Below are 24,240 nucleotides of genomic sequence, written 5' to 3'. Positions count from 1 at the left end.
TATCCTTAGTCATTACCCTCTGTTCATTTCATTTCCAAAAAAAAAAAAAAAGAAAAGGAAGAAAACAGAGAGCTTGTTTGGCAAATGTCGAATAATTGTTAAAATTGATTAAAGTAGAAAGAAAGGAAGATCTGCTTTGAGTCATCTGTTGATCTATATCCACTATTTTTCTCCCCTGGAACAAGCTGATCCAGATATACTTAATGAGGCAAAATGCATTCCGCAGGCCACCAAATTTGCAGCCGAGTAGCTTACTCTGCAGCAGAGACAAGATCTCGTCACCTTGTGGGCTCTGAAATATATAGAAGGCCACAGATAATTTCTACATGATTGACCCTTCAGGGGACTGAATAGATAAGTTTCTATTTTAGTTGGTTCAAAATAAACAAAATGGATAATCTCAGCTCTTTTTTAACTCATTTTTAATGTTCCAACTCATATATTGAGTTATTTTGCTTGTAATAAACAGTTGTTATTCATTTTAGTAACATTTATAAAATTAGGAGAATACAAGGAACTCCTAGTTGAAATTTCTTTACCTGTATTCTTCTAGGAAGTGAAATTATTCCATAGCATTCCAACTCTGTTATCCTGGGCTAGCTCAATGACATGCCATCATCATAGCGCTTATAAGACAAAATTAAAAAGCACAATGAGGATACTTTTTAGATGTTAAAAACTGTATAAAACTGTACTTCAGATAAAAATTTGATTTTAGGTTTATTCTTTTTCAATGGATTTATAATTTGTCCAGATACAATTTTGCTTTAGTTTGAAATATCTCCCATAGGTTAAAATATATATATATATATATATACACACACACACACATGCACACATATACAAATATATATGCACACTAATAGTGGTTTCATGTTTCAGTGAAATTAGTATTTAGTTAAGTGCAGAATTTAGTTTATTAATTCTTTCCTTTCTTCATCATAAGTCTCTATTTCATCATTTAACAAATACTTTGTACATATGTTTTACACAACAATTTTTCTTTACGATATATTTTCTCTTTGTATTTCATATGGGATTAGACTAGGATAGGCCAGTCCTACCTAGAAGGAATACTACACAAAATGAGACTAAAGCAAAAACCAAAAAAACCCCACAAGTGCATCCATTTTTGCCTAAATCAGTCATTGTCTCTTGCATTCTTTCTAAGAATCCAGCTTGTCACCATCTCTGCATATGAATACGCAGCCATTCATTACTCTAGACTCATAAGTTTCCTAAAATGTGCCTACCAAAAGATTTAGGGAAAATTTTCTCTAGATGTCTCTGAAAGTAAGCAACTATTTCATAAATCTGGAATGATTTAGGATTAGACAAACTCTTAATGACATCCTCTTGACTTAATGTTCTCATACTCCTTAACAGAAGTCAGCTGCCTTTTCCTAGTATTATCAATTTTCGAAGACTGTTTTGAAGGAGAGATGAGTTATCTGAACCGAAAATTTAGCTGATTTAGTGGAACAGATTTTGTGATGCATCATCCCTTCACCTACATTTTGTGGTTTATAAACAGACTTCTCTAACCTATAACCCTTTGCTTCCCATTTGCCCATGTCCGCACACTGTGACTCTCTAAATGCTGCTAGGAGAAGCTCAACATTCCAAATGGCCGGGTGCCGTAGCTCACACCTGTAATCCTAACACTCTGGGAGACCGAGGTGGGAGGATTGCTCGAGGTCAGGAGATCGAAACCAGCCTGAGCAAGAGTGAGTCCCGGTCTCTATGAAAAAATAGAAAGAAATTAGCCGGACAACTAAAAATATATAGAAAAAAATAACCAGGCATGGTGGCGCATGCCTGTAATCCCAGCTACTCAGGAAGCTGAGGCAGTAGGATTGCTTGAGCCCAGGAGTTTGAGGTTGTTGTGAGCTAGGCTGATGCCATAGCACTCTAGCCTGGGCAACAGAGTGGGACTCTGTCTCAAAAAAGAAAAAAAAGTGCTCCAATAAGTGAGCATTATCTAGACCTACATATGTAGCTGATTTACAAATAATAGAAATATATATAACATTTCAGATTATTACTTACATTAGATTCCTTCAGGTATATCAACATGTCTACATTTTTAAAATTTATATATTTAAATATGTGTCCCCGTTTAAACATACACATTTAGAGTAAGCCTACATAGTGGATTTAATAATTCACCAAACTATGCATATTGGCTTTTTATATATCTTTTCCATTTTAACCCACCAATCCCCAAAACCAAAAACAATAACTCAAAGAAACATCCAAAAGAAACTGTTTTTTGGATCTGGCAGTTTATAGTGTACAAGTCACAAAAAGTCAAAATTTATAATAAAGTCCCAACTAGGAATAAGTAGGGGTAAGAGCTTAGTGGCCATGGGAAAAGTCAAAAAGACTTACAGGCCAGCTTGGTGCCCCTTTCTGCCTGCACACTGAGTATGATGTTCAGGGAAACCACCTTGCTTCCAGAAAAATTCATTGCCTGCAAGGCGATCACCCATGAGATCTCAACTTATATTGGCATAAAGTCAGAGACCTGGATTTAATTCTTGTTTCCATCACACTACTAATTATGTGGCCTAATCAAATTCGTTAATCAATTCATTTCTGTTTGCTCACCTGTGGGAATAATAATATATGTTTTTTCCATCAACAGTGTTGTTATGGAGATCAAATAAAGATTATATAGAATGATAGAAATTGATGCAAATAGCTTAAAAGATGTTGCAAAGTGAGAGGCAGAGAAAATACTGACAAAATCCACTAAGAAAAGGAAGAAATATTTTTGATTTGTAGTCATACACATTATCCATTGCACCACTGGCCCCTCACTGAAAAAGAAGAAATATTTGGGGATACAAAAGTTCAGGTTATATATACTGCCCATGTCCTGCCCATCTCCTCGAGTTAGAGATTCAAGTGTGTCCATTCCCCAGAGAGTGCGCATCGCACTTATCATGTAGGCATACACCCATCTCCTCCCCACACCCCCCACCTCAGTCTGATACCCAATTGGTGTTATTCCCAAATGTGCACTTAGATGATGATCAGGGAAACCAATTTGCTGGTGAGTACTTTTGTACCCCCATCATAAGCTGAAATAATAAAATAAATAAATAAATAAATAAAAGAAGGACTATTTTTGCATAATTACATGTTCTATAACAAACTCTTCAAGAGAAGACACTAGTTTTTTTTTTTCTTATACATAGACAATGCTTGATAAATGATAGGCATTTAACACTTTTGTTGGTTGAATGCTACTGCCCTCCTCTTTGAACTCATCTTCTATCATAATTTCTTCTTTCTTCTTCCTTCTTTCCTTCCTGTCTTCCTTCCTTCCTTTCTTCCTTTCTTTTTTTTTTTTTTTTTTTGACAGGGTCTTACTCTGTCACCTGAGCTAGAATGCAGGGGTGTCATCATAGCTCACTGTAACCTCAAACTCTTGGACTCAAGCAATTCTCCCATATCAGCTTCCCAAAGTGCTAGGATTACATACATGAGTCTCCACATCCAGCCATAAATTTTTCCTTTCGTTTTGCAATCAAACTACACTAGTTTTTCTGCTGTTCCTAAACCACACCAAACTAATACCCATCTTACGGTTCAGTTCATATATTTTTCATTCCCTGATCCTGAATCATTCTTCCCTCATATATTGAAATGGATTGTCCTTTTCATCATTCAATTCCCTGTTCAAATCTCGTGTTCTCAGGAGGAACTCACCTGAGCCCCAATATCTAAAAAAATGTACCACACCAATATTCTTTACTCTGTCCACACAATCCTTATAACCACTTGGCGTTGTAATAATTTTCTTTTCTCTATATCCCACATGTTTTATTCAGTTCACTTTTTATACTAAAATAGACTGAGTAGCTTAGAAAGAACAGACATTATTTCTCACAGTTCTGGAGGATAGGAAGTAAAAAAATTAAGGTGCCTGAAGAGCTTTCAAGCTGTGTCTTCACATGCTGGAAGGAATAAATGAGCTCCTTTGGGCCTATTTTGTAAGGGCATTAATTCAATTCATGAGGGTTCTACCCACATGCCATAACCACCTCCCAACAGCCTCACCTCCTAATACCATCAGATTAGTAATTAGGTTTCAATATTTGAATTGGGGGTAAGGGTTCTGAAACATTAAGATCATAGCACCCTACGAGAAGAGAAATTCAATAAGCTCTAAGACTTGGTTTATCTTGTTCTATCCTATGTTTTTGGCTATATATGCTGATTAGCATTCCTAGCAAATAAATATGTGAAAAATGTTCAATATTATTAATGATCCTGGAAATGATAATTAAGAATATAATACAATACCATGTTATACTTAATTAGGAAAAATAAAAATTATGATAATGCCAGGTATTGGATAGGATGCAACACAAAGTATCTCATATACATTGATGATCAGAGTGGAAAAGTTTGCAAACATTTTGAAAAATGGATTAACGTTATCTCCCACAGGTAAACTGCACATGAAATAGGATGCAGGAATTATATTTCAATTTTCACACATAAAAAAGAAGACATAGACAAAAATGTTCTTGGCAAAACCATGGAAACAATTCAATTGTCCATCAATATGAGAAGGGATGAATAAACAGTGATACATTAACACACACAAAAAATGACACAGAGCTTCAGCTAAATGAATGTTATCATGGATCAGCTTGACCAATGTGTTACTCTCACTCCTTTGTTATTTCTGATTTCCTACAATCAATACATAGTCAAGGTCTATCTTTTGAGCCTCCTCTGTAACTCACAAATCTTTTCATTGTTCTTCACTTTCCATGGCATCACTGTAATTTATTCTGCCATAATCTTTCACATGAATTAGTCAGAAAATAGCCTTCCTAAATTTCTTCCTAAGTCATCCCCATTTTGTTTGCTAGAAAGCCCAAATTTGATAGTTTGCCTTTTGTGCTCTCTTTACCTGTCTCATTATTTGTCTTTTTCCAATCTGTGATGCATATTTTTAACATAAAAATTTGTTATAAGAGTTTGCCATTCCAGAATATGTTTTTTTCACCATATTGTTATTCCCTCTATTTTGCATATACCTTCCATGAAGCATTACCTTCTAGCAAGTCTGACTCCCATAAATTTTAAATCTCAGCCTACAATCTTATCTTAGACATCATTTGGTCTGTAAGCTCTTTCTTATCTTTTTATAGAATAACTTTTTTCTCTTTCCTTTTTATTTTTTTGAAACATAATAATTGCACAAGTATATAGGATAAAAAGTGATATTTCAATACATGTATACAATGTATAGGCACAATTATTGATAGCTTATACATCACCTCAAACATTTATCACTTACTTGTGTTGTGAACTTTCAAAATTCTCTCATTCAGATTTTTGAAAATATACAATAAATGATAGGTAATCACATTCATCTTGCAGTTCTGCAGAGCACCAGCATTCATTCTTACTATATGGCTGTAATTTTGTATCCATTAACCAACCTCTTCCCTTTCTCTCTTTCCCTTTACCTTTCCCAGCCTAAGAAGAAATTCCTAGGCCGGGCGCGGTGGCTCACGCCTGTAATCCTAGCACTCTGGGAGGCCGAGGTGGGCGGATCGTTTGAGCTCAGGAGTTCGAGACCAGCCTGAGCAATAGCGAGACCCCATCTCTACTAAAAATAGAAAGAAATTATATGGACAGCTAAAAAATATATATAGAAAAAAAATTAGCCAGGCATGGTGGTGCATGCCTGTAGTCCCAGCTACTCGGGAGGCTGAGACAGGAGGATCCCTTGAGCTCAGGAGTTTGAGGTTGCTGTGAGCTAGGCTGACGCCACGGCACTCACTCTAGCCTGGGCAACAGAGTGAGACTCTGTCTCAAAAAAAAAAAAAAAAAAAAAAAGAAATTCCTGTCCTCTTTAGGCATCTGCATAAAATTGCCCTTTATCCATGAGAACACATCACACACATTCCTTTGTTGTTTGGCTGTATTCTTCACTTAAAAATAATCTCAGTAAAGTCCTAATAAAGCTTAATCTATAAGCTTAATCACAGGAAAGGTCTCCTGTTTGTGATCCTATTTCCAATTTTTGGCATCGTTTCTGGCAGGCAGTCATCCTTCTATATTTGTTTCGTCAGTCAACAAAGGAAAACAGAAGTTTGAATTGCAAACAATACATGGACTTCTATATTTGCATGTGGGTAAAGCAAGAAGTTTTTTGTAAACAGAGGTTCTTAAACATCTTTAATGATTATTTGAACATGCCTCTCGAGTATTCATACTATCTTTTTTTGTCTTTGATGCATAATACATGGCAGTTGTTCTTTTTTAAATGTCAATGCAATTGTTGGGCTAATTTTTAAATGTTTAAGCATTTCTAAAATATTAGGAAATTACAAAGAAGCCCCTAGGGACTGTTCCATAATAGTTCCATGCTACTAACTAAAAGTAAAAATTCATAAAAAGTTTATGTGTATCTGTTTGATAAACACATGAGAAAGTACTTTGCCAATAACAACTATATAAAGTATATTTTATCCAGAATTTGAAAACATTTACTAACATCTGTTAAAATGTAGTTATGGATATATGAATTATTTTCTCACAATAGCAAAATACACAGTCAGCTATGAGAATAGGGAAATTTTCTGTCTTGTTTCACTGCCGTATCACCAGGGTAGCATATAGTAGGTGATCTATACATTTATGTTGAATAAGTGAATGAATGAAAGTATACATTTAATTCATAATTTTATTCACTTACTATAAATCAGCAGGAAAAACTATATACCTGGGTCTCAGTTAAAGTAATTTTATATAGGAACTCTTTACCATAATTTCATTATAGCTCATGCACTGAATGCTAAGCCTTCAGTGATATGGTGGAGAAAACGGGCAAAATTCAGAAATGCCTGGTGATGAGGAAGAAGGTGGGGGGAAAGTAAGCAAATCATTGAAGCTATTTCTTAAAAGGTATCTGACTGTCTAGAGCATAATCCATGGTTCACCTAAAACTCAAAATTTGTCTCAACAGTAAACCAGAGAAACCCAGTCCACAGGAATTGATGTGTAGATGGCAGAAAACATACAGCATTAAGTGAGAAAAAGAGTCATTCCATAATGTATTTACAGCAACATTCAGGCAGTAATTGCTTGGTGTTCAGAAAAGTCCAATCCCTCAGAAGAGTAAGGTGGGAAGGACTGATGTTTAAAGTGGGCTACAGAAGGTTAATTAACAAGAACCATAAACAGCAAAACCGGGTAGACTAGGCCTGTAGCAGACTATATGCCAGGAATATTGGGCTCTCAGATCAGAATTAGCAAAGGTAAATTAAGTGAATAGATCTCGGTTGAGGGGCTGGTGGTCCTAAAACATAATTTGCATTGACTGATTGATTAGTTCAGATTCTGCATAGGTTTGTAGCTACATTTGAAATTTTTCAGTTAAAGGACCAGGAAAAGTAGCTATTTATTTTTCGTTGTTAAATCAAAAACAAACTGATCTCCAGCTGACTGGAGCCACTCCTAAGCTATAATATCGGTATTTATGGTACATAGATAGATAGATAGATAGATAGACAGACCTATGCCTGTGGGTAAAGTACTACTCTGTAAATTGGAGAGCTGCAAGAGCTATAATACCTTTTCTAATATTGTAAATACCTATATTAATTCATTCATTCACTTGAATTATTTCATTCCCAACTGTTATATGTTCAACTATTAAAAATCAAAATCTTAATTCTACAGTCATATATTTATATTTTTTTAAAAAGGTATTTATATGTTTTTGATGTAGTAGTTAGCCCAAGATGCTTGTTCATGCTATGAGAATAAGTCAGGAAAACTGTTAGCTGTGAACTTTGGCTGTAGAAAGAGAATGAGCAAAAAAAAAAAAAAAAAAAGAAAAAAAAAGAAAAAAAAGGAAAAAAGACAGAAGGTAAACATTTAGAAGTATTATATAAAAACAATTACACATAATGAAGAAAATCAAGGCAATATCATGACTATGATTAACTGCAGATTTATAAATAAGTAAAGCAAAATGAAAGCTTCAGTTGACTTTCCCCTTCGTTTTTTGGTTAGGAAAGATATCTGGCTATAAATGTATTAAAAGCAACTGTAAAAGACAATTTAATAATATTAAGTAGGAAATGTAAGGCTTTGCTTATAAAAATAAAGAATAAAAGAAAACACTGACAGGTTTGACGATATAAAAGTAAAAGCTCTTTATCTGTAAATTCTTCTAAAGCAGAGTATTTCAGGTCTATGAGAGAAATAAATAAATAAGGCACGAATTGGAGGGATAGGTGGGGGCTGCTTTTAGTGAACAAGATATGCAATGTAAACTAGAATTCAGAACCTGGGACATCTAACCAGGATTGAGTCTAAGTATTTAGGGACGGTGATCTAGCCAGGTAGGTGAATGGAGATTAGTTCTATAGCAGGACACAAGCAAGAACACAGCACAAGTGTCCAGTGAGTTGCACATCCCAAACACTAGAGGGCAGAGACTTGAGATAGAAATAAAGTATTGAGGAATAACACTGATAGATTAATATATATGCAGTTACTGCTGAGATTTGTCAATTGACCTCAGCATAGAGGCATTTGGCAGCCTTTGTCTTGCTCTAGCACCATCCTTGAAATAAAAAGAAAAAGCCCAAAGCTGTAAGGTTACCTACTCTCTACTGCTAGGAAATAATAATCAGGTGATTACACCAAGTGAGCATAGGCAGACAACCTAGGCAGATGACCAGGTCTTTCAGAGAATTGTGTCGCTACTGCAGAAGGATAACCCCTCATGTAGGAGACTCTCTTAGGCTTAGTCCTGCTGTAGCATTTCAGTGTGTTATTAGCCCTGAAAAGTCGTTAATAAGTACTTTGTGATTGAGATGAGGGGAGTGCTGGTGAAGGTGGGAACATTTCGTTTGTCAGAAACATTAGCGAAACACTGAGTCAAGAAAAAGTAAAAAGGTTTCTTTATTACTAGAGTTCACAGAGCCCCTTATATTTTCCTGTGCATCATCAACTTTAAGAGTACAATATCCTATCTAGTGTACTCTAAACTTAATTGACCAGAGACTTCTTTTTATTTATTTTTCATAGAATATATTGCAGAACTGTCATTATATGCAGACTATTTTGGAAAATGCGGGGTTAGGGATTAACTCTTTCCATAGTTTGGAAAGTATGACTTCAAGTAAGGTAGATGTCAAAATATGGGAACATAGGAATATAAAAATAAGGAAAACTTTTAGCAAAGTAGGTTGTTTCAGAATCAGTCAACTTATATTAACTCAATCATTTATTAAGTTCTTTACCCTATGATCTAACATTGTACTGGGCATTATAATGACAAAAATAACTAGATATCGCTATCCTTTCATAAGTGTAAACAAATAATAAAATTTAGAATAGATAGGCTTGTTAGTGTTCTGTTATCTATTTAACTGTATTTTGTTAGGGTTTGGCTATAAATGTATTAAATGGCCATAAAATTTTCACAATAATTTTACTAGGTAGGAATTGTTATTATTTTGTATTCAAATAACCTGTCATTAAATGACATATCTAAGATTTTATATCTAGTACATGATGCTGGCATTGGAAAAATGACAGTTAATAATGTAAAGCAATAGATACATAAGTGCTAACCTACATGATAGGTAAAGAAAATGCAATAGAAGCAGGTTAGCAATGACAAGAGAATAAACTATTTTTCCCTGAGTTTCTAATGTAATTCAATTATTTTAGACACACATTAATTCATTTCAACTTAAACCTTTCAAAAACACTGGTAAGTGTACACTACTGGCTATATTTTACATAGCAGAAAAAGAAAGCTAGACATCATTAATATTAAGATTTTACTGGTGGTAATAAAACATATAGTAAAGCTGTGTTCATGCCAAGATCCACAGATCCACTGGGGTTTGAATCTCTTACTCTTTCCATTGCACCATTGTTCTATGAATCTGACTAAATCAGGAAAGGTAGCATGATTTTAAACAGCAAGAATTGAAAGCAAAGAGCCTCAATCTTTCTCAGAATGTGGAAAATAAAATTTGTCTGAGATATAGGAATCTGCTATTTGTAGCAATTTCTGTCTTTGGATCTGTTCATTATCGAGTCAAGAAGGGTCCAGGAAAAGCTCACTGTTTTCAAAGCATTGCAAAATTCCTATTTCCCCGCCCCGACTTTCAATTCCATGGCAATACTGTGCTAACAAATCATTGCACATTTGCCCATTGTATTGTGCACAATTAAGTGGGTATATCATCCATAGAAATGATGGCGATAATGCATATTTTCTACTCCAACCCTGGCACTAAATTCATTTGAAATATTAATAACTGTGTGTTAATCATGGTGGACTAAATTTTGTAACAATGACAAGAAAATGAGGCAAAACAATAAAAGTTTATTTTTCCATATAAAGTGTTCCTGGTTGGGTGGCTCCTTTAAGTAAGTCAAAGACTCAGTCTCCTTTCTCCTGTTGACTCTACCATGCCCTTGGATCTCAGTCTTCCAATGGATCCAATACACCACATTGTCAAAAGGCAGTCACATTACTGAATTTCTTGCAAAAAGGATTAGGAAATGTAGATTAGCTTTGTGCTTAACACATTAACTGCCCTGTCAGTTGTATTTAACTAACGCTTAGTTTTGAGTCTGGGGTCTCATGAAGCATGTGTAACTATTTTTCAAGTTGCATATAACTCAGCAAAAAACAATAAAAAATAACAATGTTTTTATTAAATTAGAAAGGATCTTTTTGTTTTCAAAGTTTTTATTCTATTTTTGTAATGAAACACCATGGCCCCAAGGAAAACATTTTTTTTTTCCCTAGTGTGACAGTCAATGTGTTACGAGCAAAAGAAGGATGGCTTAGTGAGTAGTTAGTGAAGAGTCTGCCACATTTCACCTTTCTTGACATAAAATATCGGCTTCGCTCTTCTTGTACACATATGGTAGACACCTTTGCCGCGGATATGTGCCAATCAGAAATGATCAGGAAATTGAAACCTCTACAGAATTTATAAAAGGAATTTAATACAGGGAATTATATGCCTAATAAAACATTTAAAGATCTGGGGGAGCAAATGTCAGGAAGAATTGCTGCTCACTTTGGAGAAATCACAAAGTTTCTGAGTTTCCAGGAGGTTTTTCATGATTACAATTGCCTGTTACACTAGTGATTTGTGTGTGCTAAATCAAAAGCTACTCAAAACTCAGGTCTGCTCTCTCCTCACACATATTCCTTTCTCATGAGAGTGTCTCTTATTATTAGTGGAATCTAAACCAGTTCTCACTAGCAAGGGAGATTGAGAAGTGTGATGTCTGAGTGTCTTGCCTGTGTGGCACAGAGACAAAGTGCAAAGGGAATGGAAATTTGCAAGGTATCAATAGACAGAAGTTGGCACAGGAAAAAGAAACAAAAAACAGCTTCATCAAGTCATTGAAACCATTTCACAGTCTCAGGTTTTGTAGAAATCAGCCATGTAATGCTCCTTATGGTTTAGCATTATATAGACTAAAACGACAAATTATCTTTATCCGTCCACCCACTCCTCAACCATGTAGACAACGCATAATGATTTCAAACTGTAGTTTCAAAAGAGTAAGAATGGGAAACACACAGGAATGTACTGGTCTGCACTGGTTCTGGAATTCTGCAGGACATGAGATGTGAAAGCTTTTTAATTTGATTAAAACTGATGCTGTTTTAAAATATGCAATACATTATTATTTATTGTTAACTATAATCATTCAACTGTGCAAATCTGTTCTAATCACAAAGAAATGATAAATGTTTGAGTTGATAAATATAATTACCCAGATTTAGTCATTATAAAATGTATAGATGTATCAAAACCTCACATTTTATCCTATAAATATGTACAATTCCTATTTGTCAATTAAAAATAAAAATTAAAAAAAAAAACCAAAAAACTGATGCTGCTCTCTGCTAGGAACTCCTCTGTTCATTGTTCTCCATGATTTGTGACTTTGCCCTTGGGTACCATTTTGTTTGGCAACTTCGGAAGTAAACTTCCAGTGACGCTACACTGCTTTGACAGAGTACTCCCTGTTGGAGCAGATTCAGAGCCCCTAAGATTGCTTTTCAGGCAAACAGCTTTCTTAAGAGTGGCCTTGTGGTTCTTTATTCAGTACTATCAGCTCAAAATCTTAGTATGTGCTGAAATTAATTATTTCTAATCAATTTAACATGCTAATCATAACTCCTAAAGGATTTTTCTCTTTTCCTTAGAGTGAATTTATAAGGCTGATTTATTGCTTTCCTTGTTAGCATTCATCTCACTACATTTTTTTGTACTTATTGGAGAGATCTTGAGGTTATCTGATTTATCTATGGGTTATCTGGATGTTATCTAAGATAGATTTGACTGACAAGGCTACCTCCTCAATTTAATCTTTGTTCCAAGACTGAATCTTAAATATTTGTCTTTCAAAATAATTTTTAATCTTATGTTGTACTGCTTGGAGTACGTAAGCAATCAGTTTTTCAATGCCTCAAGGCCCTTGATTTCTTGTAATTCTCTACTCACTTTCATTTATGTTTTCCAACTGGCCCATTTCTTTTTCAACTCATCTCTAATTATACTGTGTTATATATACCTAGTGACAAACAACACACATTCTAACATTCCAGTTTCCATCCTGTGTCCCTAGAGCTTCAGTAGACACATGGCCTGACATCTAAGTTATTGTAGGTGAGTTTTACTATGTGGTTTAGTATATGTTTCTATTTGTTTGTGGGTCACATTAGTAATCTACTTTTTTATGACTCAAGATATGTTAAATAATATGACAAACAATCCCACTCTGTCAGTAAATTAACACAATATTATCTTACTCTGGGCAGCTCTCTAAGATAGCTCTTTTGCAAACAGTCACCCGAAGAGTTTGAATATATTAAAACTTCCCCTTTGGGAAGACCTAAGAGTTTGAATATAATGAGATCTAAAAGTTTGAATAGGATGGAACTTCCCCTTTGGGCATAGAGTCTTCTCCCCGGTCTTCTGTAGGGTAGAGGGGGAATGAGAACAGATCATTTGTGCTAGAGATCTATACTTGTCACATGAGCAGAACACAGTTACTTGAGTGAAATCTCCTATTAAGGAAAATGGAATATGTAGTTTATCAAATTCACAGAGGAAAAAACTCTAAAAAATTAACCCATTGTTACAATAAGCTGTGTCCAAATGCTTAGAGTGAAATGAAGTTCATTATACATAAAGAGTAGCTACAGATAATAAGGCCACATTGTTAAAAGAAACATACACAGAAATGAATGTTATTCATAAAAATTATAACTATGGGAAGTTACACATTCATTTTAATATTATAGCAATTATGAAAACAATTTTATATTTCCTTTTAATTTTTATATTTTGGATAACTTGTAAAACCACACAAGAAATTACTATTACTATTTGGTAATAACTCAAAGTGTCAGAATTTCCCTATTTTACATAAATAGATTTTTCCATTGGATTAAACATTATCTATCAAAATGGGAAGTTGTGTGATTAATAAAAAAATAATTTCCATGAACAATTCTTTATATGTTCTCTACTGCTTTTCACTTTTAGTAAAAGACCATACACATTGAAAATAACTTTGTAAAAGAAATAAAGTTTAGAAATAAACTTTACCAAAGTTAGTTGACCTTTTACCATTAAATCAGTCTATTCTTTGAAGAAATGAAAGTGCTTTGAAGTGACAGGTTCCTCTTTCAGCTTGTTAGGGCAGGCATTGAGTCAGATTTTTTTTTTTTTTTTTTTTTGGTAAATTGACCAAAGATAACAGATAATTCTAAACTTAGTAGCTGAGATTGACCACACATTTCCTATAAAATCTACTTCCAAGAGGTTGGATAAAATGGCAGATCAGTGATGACCTCCTGGCTCTCTGCTCCTAGAGTAGGAGGTGAAGAACCCAGACAGCTACACAAGAGTGGATCGCTCTCCCTCAAGAATAGCATCGTGAATCTACAGAGAAGCAGTGTGGGACACGCAGCTTCTCTGAAATAAAAAGAGGTCAGTTGGAGAACCGACCACAGAGTCTGGAGAGTGCGAGATATACAATAGGGAATAGAGCTTGGGATGGCCATGCCCGTCAGCCAGCTAGGATAGTGTGATATGACCCACAGGAGGACAACTCTTCCTCCACTGACCTCCACATCCACTCAGGCAGGGAAGTGACTGAAGTCAGTGCGAAGTTGTGGCATGGGATGACAGGCTATTTGGTGAAGAGTCAATAGCAGGAAACATTTTGAGCTCTCCAGTGCTCTTTCCTAGGTCTGTACTGGGTGAGGGAGGAACTGGTCTGAGTGGACACTTCCCAGGACTTCAGGAGGGAGTTTGGAGACAGGAACCACACCTCTGGCAGTCAGAGGGACCAGAACAAAGGAGGTGAATGCTGAAGATTCAGCTGGCTCAGGGTGTGACAGAGAGTGCAGGACCCTCTACTGGACTGATGTGAGACAGTGGGACAGGAGAGCAGTGGGGACAGCTGTTGGCTCATTGAGACAGCCTGCCAAACCCAGCAGCTGCTGACCCCTGAGCAGTCACCTCCAGTGCTGGCTTTCTGCGGGTGGGCAGCCGCCATTTCGGGGGTCCATGGCCTAGAAATGCTGTGGCACATTGAGGTTCTGGGCATCACTCCTTCCCCAGCCCAGCAGGGCAAGCTCAGGCAATGGTCTCAGGCAATGCCCTTGCCCTGACCTGGCAGAGGAGGCCCTCCCTTGGAGCAGCAGAGTAACAAGAGAAGCCACTTTCTAGGCTGAGAGATGCAGCAGCCTCAGGTGGCATTCCCTCTCCAGCCCAGCCACTTGTCAATCTCACCTCTGGGGTAAACCCCACCCTTGGAGGTGGGAAGAAATGAGAAAAGACATTTTCTGGGCTGGAATGTGCAGTTATCTCAGGCAATGCCTCTCCCCCAGCCCAGCAGGGCAGACTCCGCCCTTGCAGGCAGGGAGAAGGGAGAAAAGTCGCTTTGTCTGTGTGACTGGCATGAATCTGTGTGACCTTGGAACTAAGCAAAATGGAGCAGACTGTTGATTCAGTCCAGCAGGTTGGTTTTGATCATCTGACAAGAACATAACACTAGGGCTTGCCCTTGGTGCCCTGACTCCTGCCAGCTTTGGGGCTTGTGGACTGGGAAGGAAAATCCTGGCCAGAGTCCTCAGCAATTGCACCAATTGACACCCCCCACCTGGAGCTGCCTCACAAGTGTGGCAAAAGAGCCCTGAACAACATATTAGCAGCTCTCCCTTAGCAGCAGATCAAACAACCGCAGAAGTATATGCTCTCAGGCTTGCAGGTACCAGTTGGTTTACCCCATCTAAAGTAGCAACAGGGCTCAAGTGACCCTTGGGAGTGACAAGACATTTCCTAAAGATTGGGGCACTCATATACCCCATTCCAGGGCTTAGAGCCTGAAACAAAGGCATTGGAATCCTTTAATAATTGACTACTCCATGCAAACTACAAGCAACAACAGAGAGGGTAATCTCATAGCTCAACACAGTGCCTTCCACCTCAAACAATTGGAGGGCAGTGGAGGCACACACACACAAGAATGATTCACCACCTGAGAGCTTAAGCAAGGGGTCTAAATTCACTAAACTCCTTTGGCAAGAGGTGAAGACAACAGGTCATATATAACCCAACAGGCTAAAGCATCTCCAAGGAAATTCAAGACCAGAGTGCATCTCCCTAGCACTGTCAAAGAACGTCCCTTTGGGAATTGGAGATAAGGCCATACACCAGCCCCAGTACCCCCAGTTCTCAACAAAGTAGTCTGATGAGAAAGAATCAGTGAAAGAACACAGGAAACATGAAAGGTCAGAGAGAAAAGTCACCCCCAAAAGAAAACACTTGATCTCCATCAATAGATACAAACTTATACGATATGATTAAACTAACAGAGGAAGAATTCTGAATATGGATTGTAAGAAAACTCAATAGAATTGAAGAGAAAATGGAAACCCAACATAAAGAAGCCACAGAACAATACAGAAAATGAATGAAAAATTCTCTAAACAAATCAAATACTATGAAAAAACCAAACAGAAATTCTAGAAATGAAAGACGCATTTAGGGAACTACAAAACACAGTGGAAAGTCTCAAGAACAGAATGGATCACACAGAGGAAAGAATCTCAGAGTTTGAGGATAATGCCTATGTGCTAAATAAATCAGATGAAGAAAAAGAACATAGAAATAAAAAACAAGACCAAAACATAATGTGGGATTATGTAAAGAAGCCAAATATAAGAATCATAGCCATCCCAGAGAGAGAAGAAGAAAATACACAAGGGATGGAATACTTATTTCATGGAATGCTGGAGGAAAATATGCCTGGCCTTGCCAGAAATCTAGATATCCAGATACAAGAAGCACACAGAACTCCTGGAGGACTCAATGTGAAAAGGCAATCACCACATCATGTAGCTATTAGGTTGACCAAAGTAAACACGAAAGAAGTAATCCTTTGAGCAGTGAGGTGAAAGCAGCAGATAACCTACAAAGGAAAACCTATCAGACTAACTGTAGACTTCTCAACTGAAACTCTACAAGCCAGAAGGGATTGGGTGCCTATCCTTAATCTTCTAAAACAGAATAATGGCCAACCTAGAATTCTCTGCCCACCAAAACTAAGCTTCATCTATGAGGGAGATATAAAGACCTTCCCAGACAAGCAATCACTGATCGAATTCACAAAGACAAGACCTGTCCTACAGGAAGTACTCAGAGCTGCATTACACACTGAACAGCGCAATAGACACTCTCCAGTGTAAAATTACTCAAGAGTTAAAGTGTAAAAATGGATTCCATGATGGCTCAAGGAGAAAAACAAAACAATATGAATGGAAATGTACCCCAAATATCAATCCTCTCAATAAATGTGAATGGCTTGAATTATCCTCTGAAGGGACATAGTCTGGCAGAGTGGATAAAATCCACAAGCCTAGTATCTGCTGTCTACAGGAAATACATCTAACCCACAAAGATGCTTTCAGGCTAAAGGTCAAGAGATGGAAAACAATCCTTCAGGCAAATGGAAGCCAAAAGAAAGCGGGGATAGCTATACTTATTTCAGATAACATAAGCTTTAAAATAGCAATAACATGAATGGACAAAGACAGCCACTATATAATGGTGAAAGGGGAGGAATCAACAAGAAGAATTAACAATTCTTAAGATTTATGTCCCCAACTCAGGAGCAGTCAGATACATAAAGCAAACTTTGTCTGATCTAAATAGCATGATAAACAAGAGCAAGGGACTTCAACACCCCACTGAATGAACTGGACTGATCTTCCAAACAGAAAATAAGAGAAGAAATAATGGACTTAAAGAGAACTCTAGAACAAAAGGGTCTAACAGACATCTAGTGAAAATTTTACCCAAATAAAGGTGAATATACATTCTTCTCATCAGATCATGGAACTTTCTCCAAAATTGCTCACATACTTGGCCACAAACCAGACCTCAACAAATTCAAAAAAATAGAAATTATACCATGTATCTTCTCATATCACTGTGGTATAAAATTAGAGTTCAATTCCAACAGAAATACACACAACTTCACAAAATCATGAAAATTAAACAATCTATCATTGAATAACTATTGGGTCAAGGAAGAAATACAGAGGGAAAGCAAAAGATTCTTCAAAGTAAGTGATAATGGGGACACAAGTTATCAAAATCTGTGGGATATAGCAAAAGCATTCCTGAGAGGAAAACTAATAGCATTAAATGCTCACATCAAAAAAATAGAAAGTTCAAAAATCAAGAAACCAATAAACAGCTTCAAGGAAATGGAAAATGAAGAGCAAATCAATTCCAAACCTAGCAGAAGAAAAGAAACAACTAAGATCACAGCAGAATTAAATGAAATTGAGAATAAAAGAACTATACAGAAGATCAACAAAACCAAAAGCTGGTTTTTCAAAAAGATAAACAAAATTGACAGCGGTTTTGTTAGATTGATAAGAATTAGAAGGGAAGGGACTCTAATGAACTCAATTAGAAATGAAAAAAGAGATATCACAACAGAAACCATGGAAATACAAAATATTATCTTTGAATACTATGAAAACCTATTTCCCAAAAATTACATAGTGTGGAGGAAATAGACAAATTTCTGGAAGCATACAACTTCCCAAAGTCCAACCAGGAGGAAATAGGATTTCTGAACAGACCAATATCAAGCACAGAAATTGGAGCAGCAATTAAAAACCTTCCAAAAAGGAAAAGTCCTGGACAAGATGGGTTCACTTCTGAGTTTTACCAAACATACAAAGAACTCATACCTAAACTACAGAAATTATTCCACAACATTGAGAAAGATGATATCTTCCCTAACTTATTCTAAAAAGCAAATATCACCTTGATCCCAAAGCCAGGAAAGGATAAAACAAACAAATAAACAAACAAAAAACTACAGACCAATATCTCTCATGAATATAGATACAAAAATCTTCAACAAAATTTTAGCAAATCAAATCCAACAACATATGAAAAAAATAATTCACCATGACCAGGTGGGCTTTATCCCAGAGATGCAAGGCTGGTTCAACGTACAAAAATCTATAAATGCAATACGCCACATAAATAAAAGCAAGAAAAAAGACCATATGATTCTCTCAATAGATGCAGAAAAAGCATTTTACAAAATCCAGTGCACCTTTATGATAAAAACTCTTAACAAAATAGGCACAGATAGGACACACCTTAAAATTATTAAGGCCATATATGAATAACCCACAGCCAATATCATACTGAATGGGGAAAAATTGAAACCATTCTTGCTTACAACTGGAACCAGACAAGGTTGCCCACTATCTCCATTTCTATTCAACATAGTGCTGGAAGTCCTTGCTAGAGCAATTAGACAACAGAAGGGAATTAAGGGCATCCAAGTGGGGGCAGAAGTGATCAAACTCTCACTCTTTGCTAATAATATGATGTTAATATCTAAGAAAACCCCAAGGATTCAACCAAGAGACTCTTGGAATTGAAAAATGAATCAGTAAAGTCTCAGGATACAAAATCAATACACACAAATCAGAGACATTCTTATACACCAATAACAGTCAAGCAAAAAATCAAATAAAAAATGCAGCACCTTTTACAATAGCCTCAAAGAAAATTAAATATCTAGGAATATATTTAACAAAAGAGACAAGAGACATATACAGAAAGAACTATGAAACACTAAGAAAGAAATTGTAGAAGATGAAAACGAATGGAAAAATCTACCTTGCTCATGGATTGGCGGAATCAACATTGTTAAAATGTCCATACTACCTAAAGTGATCTACAGAATTAATTCAGTCCCTATCAAAGTACCATCATCATTCTTTATGGATCTAGAAAAAAACAATTCTAGGCTTTGTATAGAACCAGAGAAGACCTCAGATAGCCAAAGCAATCTTAAGCAAAAAGAACAAACTGAGAAATATCAGTCTACGAGACTTCAATATTTACTACAAGACTATAGTAACTAAAACAGCATGGTACTGGCACAAGAACGGAGACATAAACCTTTGGAACAAGACTGAGAACGCAGAGATGAAACCTTCCACATATTGTTATCTAATCTTTGACAAGGCAGACAAAAATATACACTGGGGAAAAGAATACTTATTCAATAAATGGTGCTGGGAAAACTGGATAACTACATGCAGAAGATTGAAACTGGATCCCCACCTCTCTCCTCTTACAAAAATAAATTCACAATGGATAACAGATTTAAACCTAAGGCATGAAACCTTAAGAATCCTAGAAGAAAATGTAGGGAAGACTCTTTCAGATATCAGCCTAGGAAAAGAATTTATGATAAGACCACCAAAGCAATCACAGCAGCAATAAAAATAAATAAATGATACCTGATCAAATTAAAAAGCTTCTGCACAGCCAAGGAACCTATCATTAGAGCAAATAGACAGCCTACAGAATGGGAGAAAATATTTGCTTTCTACACATCCAATAAAGGGCTGATAACAAGAATCTATGTAGAACTCAAAAAAATCAATAAGAAAAAAAATCAAACAACCCCATCAATAAAGGGGCAAAGGACATGTACAGAAACTTTTCAAAACAAGACAGAATAATGGCCAGCAAACATATAAAAAAGTGCTCAGTGTCTCTAATCATTAGGGAAATGCAAAACAAAACCACAATGAGATATCAATTAACCCCAGTAAGAATGGATTTTATCAAAAAAATCCCAAAACAACAAATGCTGGCAAGGATGTGGAGAGGTAGGAACACTCTTACACTGCTGGTGGGACTACAAATTAGTACAACCTCTGTGGAAAAGAATTTGGAGATACTTCAAAGAACTAAAAATAGAAATACCATTTGATCTAGCAATAGCACTATTAGGCATCCATCCAAAGGAACAAAAGACATTCTGTAATAAAAACATCTGGACTCAAATGTTTATGGCAGCACAATTCAGTATTGCAAGGATATGGAAACAACCCAAGTGCCCATCAATCCATGAGTGGATTAATAAAATATGGCTTACGTATACAATCGAATACTATTTAATTGCTAAAAAAATGATGATGATCTAGCACCGCTTATATTTTCCTGGATAGACCTTTAGCCCATCCTCTGAGGTGAGGTATCACAAGAATGGAAGAATAAGCATCGCATGTACTCGCCATCAAATTGGCACTAACACTAAGGTACTGACATGGTAGTAATAGTCACTGGGGGTTGGAGGAATGGGGTGGGTAAACTCACAACTAATGGACACAGTGAGCATTGTATGGGGGAAAAGTCATGCCTCAAATCCTAACTTGGGTGAGGCAAAGTCATAACATATAACCAAAATGTTTATACCCCCATAGTACCCTTAAATACAAACAAAAAAAAAACAAACCTTACCTCCAACTTATCCAAGAAAAAGTTGGTTTATATCCAAATCCTTCTGTAGCATTAGAGTATGTAAAAATAACTAAACTCTACAACTCAAAGGGAAGCGTTAGATTTTTAGATAATTTGACCTTGTTATTTTGCCTAGAAATAAAATCAATTTAAAGAGCCCACATTACTCTAAAAAAATGGATAAAACACCAAAAGAGGAAAAAAGTATTTCAAAAATTTTCAGAGAAAAAAGATGATAATAACGGTAATTTTACTAAACTAAGATTCAAAATTTAAGAATTTGAATCTAAATGCTAAAACATATTCTCTAACCTTGTGAACCACATGTAAGAATTCTAAACTCTGGGTGAATTATCTTAATAATGGGAATATCTCTTTGCCAACCATATTGTGACAAATTTAGAGTCACAAACATGACTAGGCTTTAGTTTAAATCAAGTACTTTTTAAGATGAATAGTATTTAGAGAAGAATAAATAAGATTTTTACTTCTAAAAATCTGTAGTCTTGTGTGGGCAAGCAGAAGAAAGTCAAAACTATAATGAATATGACGTGTGTATCATCACAGAATTGGGTGACAAGGGGACAGAGAAGGAAAACATAGGGTGACCTCTAGTACCTAGTGGATATTAGGACATCCTCCAAAGAGAGAATGTTGTTGAATTTGCTTCTCAACGAAAAAGTAGATGTTTTCAAAAAGGAGAAGAAAGAGTATGATCCAGGTAATTGAATAATGTGAACAAAGGCAGGGGAACACCAAAGAGCTGAGTGCATTCAGAGAAGGACTGATGTGTGTTATGGGACTCCATGACGGTGAGAAGAATTAGGGAGCTTGTTTGTTTAAAGTTTTGTGTATAAAGTTGAAAAGTTTTAATTTTATTCTGAAAGCAACTGGGGGCCAAGAAAGGATTGTAAGACAAACAAGTGGGAGATCTACACTTGTGAGAAACCATTCAAGCAGCAGTGAGCAAGTTGGAAAAGGGTAAGATGAATTCAGAAAAGAAACAGTTGCGAAGGTATCGCACTCTAGTAAGAGAGCATAGAGGCCTGGAATGGAGTCTGGACAATATAGAAAAGAGACTAATATGAGATGTTTGTAAAATTATCATCCAGTAGTGTTTAGACATGAAAACTAATGGAGCCAAGAAGTCAATAATATCTACGTCCTCATCTTCTTGCTAGAGCAACTACATGAAGAGATGTTCGATTTCACAAGATGCAGAAGTTAAGTTGAAAGTACAAGTATCAGGGAGAAGTTTGCACTTTGTTTGGGGGAACTATGCTTGAACATGTGATTATGAACATTGAAAAATAGTCTTGATAAGATAAGGATGCAAGGTCATGGGCATATGCATTTGGATGCCAGATAAATCTATAGAATGCTTGGGATTTCTCAGGCAGCTAATCTAGAGAGGGAACATAAGAGAACCAGATATTGTATCATATAGGAAATATCACCATCACTTAAAGATTATGGCAGAAAAAGAGCAGAACAAAGAAACTGCATAAGAAGGAATTTCAAATTAGGTGGAAGAAAATCAGTTGATCATATGGAGGTCGAGAGAAGAATGCATTTCAGAAAGATTTTCAGAATTTAATTCTTTTGAGAAATTACACAAGAAAAGAGATGAAAAGTGTCTACTACAGGTGAACATAAGCAGTTTATTGGAAATCTTGCATTTATGACTATTGGTATAACTGGATATCAAAAGCGTTTATTTAATAAGAGGAGAATAAGATAAAAATCTGCATTGCTTTTTTATGGTTATAAAGAGGAAAACAAACTCTTTCAGGCACAATTGTTTAATGTGAAATTACAAAACATACATGAATGAACACTTTGTCAATAGGGCTATCACAGCCTTAATTCTTCCATTTTGAGTAATTAATAGACACTGTGGATTCTACATATCAAACAAACTAACAGAAACAAAAAAAGAGAGAGGAGAATATCAGGTGAATTTGAAATCCCTCAGACATATATAAAACATGAATTTATTTCCATCATTCTCCTGCTAAAATATTCACATCAGTGGAGTTTTATTGAATCATCATTTAAGTTTAAAAAAATCCCTCTGCTAAGGGACTTATTTATTTTTGCCTTGGGATAATCAAAAAAGCATCAATCTATCAATATTTCAATTTATGTTGAAAAATGCAAAGTACTTATTTCTAGTTACTATAATTCTGGCAATTTCAAAGTTATAAATAGGCTACATACCCAAAATTAATTTGTGTTTGAGTTTATAACCCATTTTTTCCATAAAAAAATCTTATGAATGATATTTAGCTTACTAAAGTGCTCACAAAACACCTATGAATAATACTAAATCAAAGTTAACATTTATTGATTCTTAATATGCTAAATGTGTTAAAAATATGAGACAATATATTATTAAAAACAATTATGTGAGAACTATTATTCCTATTTCATTGATATATAATAAAAAATAAAAAGGTAGTCAATTTGTCCAAGGTTATACAGATTGTAAGAGGTTGAACTAAGACTAGAAATCTGGGAATCTTACACCAAAGCATATACTTTATGTCATTTTAAAACTTTAAATTATAGATAAATTCAAACATGTACAGAAGTATAAATGAAAGTGTAATTAACCTCTTATATAGCCATTATTCAGCTTCAAAACACTTCTTATCTCAAGACAAATGTTGTTCTGTCTATATCTCCATGAAACCTCACCCTCCACCTTCTTGGTACTTTTTGAAGCATCCCACACATCATTTAATTTCTTCTTAAAATTTCACAATGTATCTGTAAAATATATTGGTTTTTTTTTTAGCACAGTTATAATATAGTTGATCCTTGAACATTGTGGGAATTAGGGGAGCCAAACTCCTGTACAGTCCAAAATTTGTACATAACTTTCACCCCCCCCAAAACTTAACTGCCAATAGCCTACTGTTGACCAGAAGCCTTACTTGTAATAAACAGTTGATTGACATATATTTTGTATGTTATATGTATTGTATACAGTATTCTTATAATTAAATAATATAGGGGAAAGAAAACATTATTAAGAAAATCATAAGGAACAGAAAATATATTTACTATTCATTAAGTGAAAATGGATCATTATAAAGGTCATCATCCTCATTATTTTCATGCTGAGTAGGCTGAAGAGGAGGAAGAAGAGGAAGGGTTGGTCTTGGTGTCTCAGAGTGGAAGAAAATGTACATATAAATGGACCCATGCAGTATGAACTTGTGTTGTCCAAGGGTCAAGTGCACTATTTTGACATCAAAAAGAAAATAAACAATGATTCCTTCATACCTTCATATTTTTAATAATTATTTAAATTTCCCCTATTAACTCATAT

Source organism: Eulemur rufifrons, chromosome 19, assembly GCF_041146395.1.
Source record: "Eulemur rufifrons isolate Redbay chromosome 19, OSU_ERuf_1, whole genome shotgun sequence".
In the NCBI taxonomy this organism is placed as follows: Eukaryota; Metazoa; Chordata; class Mammalia; order Primates; family Lemuridae; genus Eulemur; species Eulemur rufifrons.
This window is presented reverse-complemented; position numbering follows the sequence as displayed.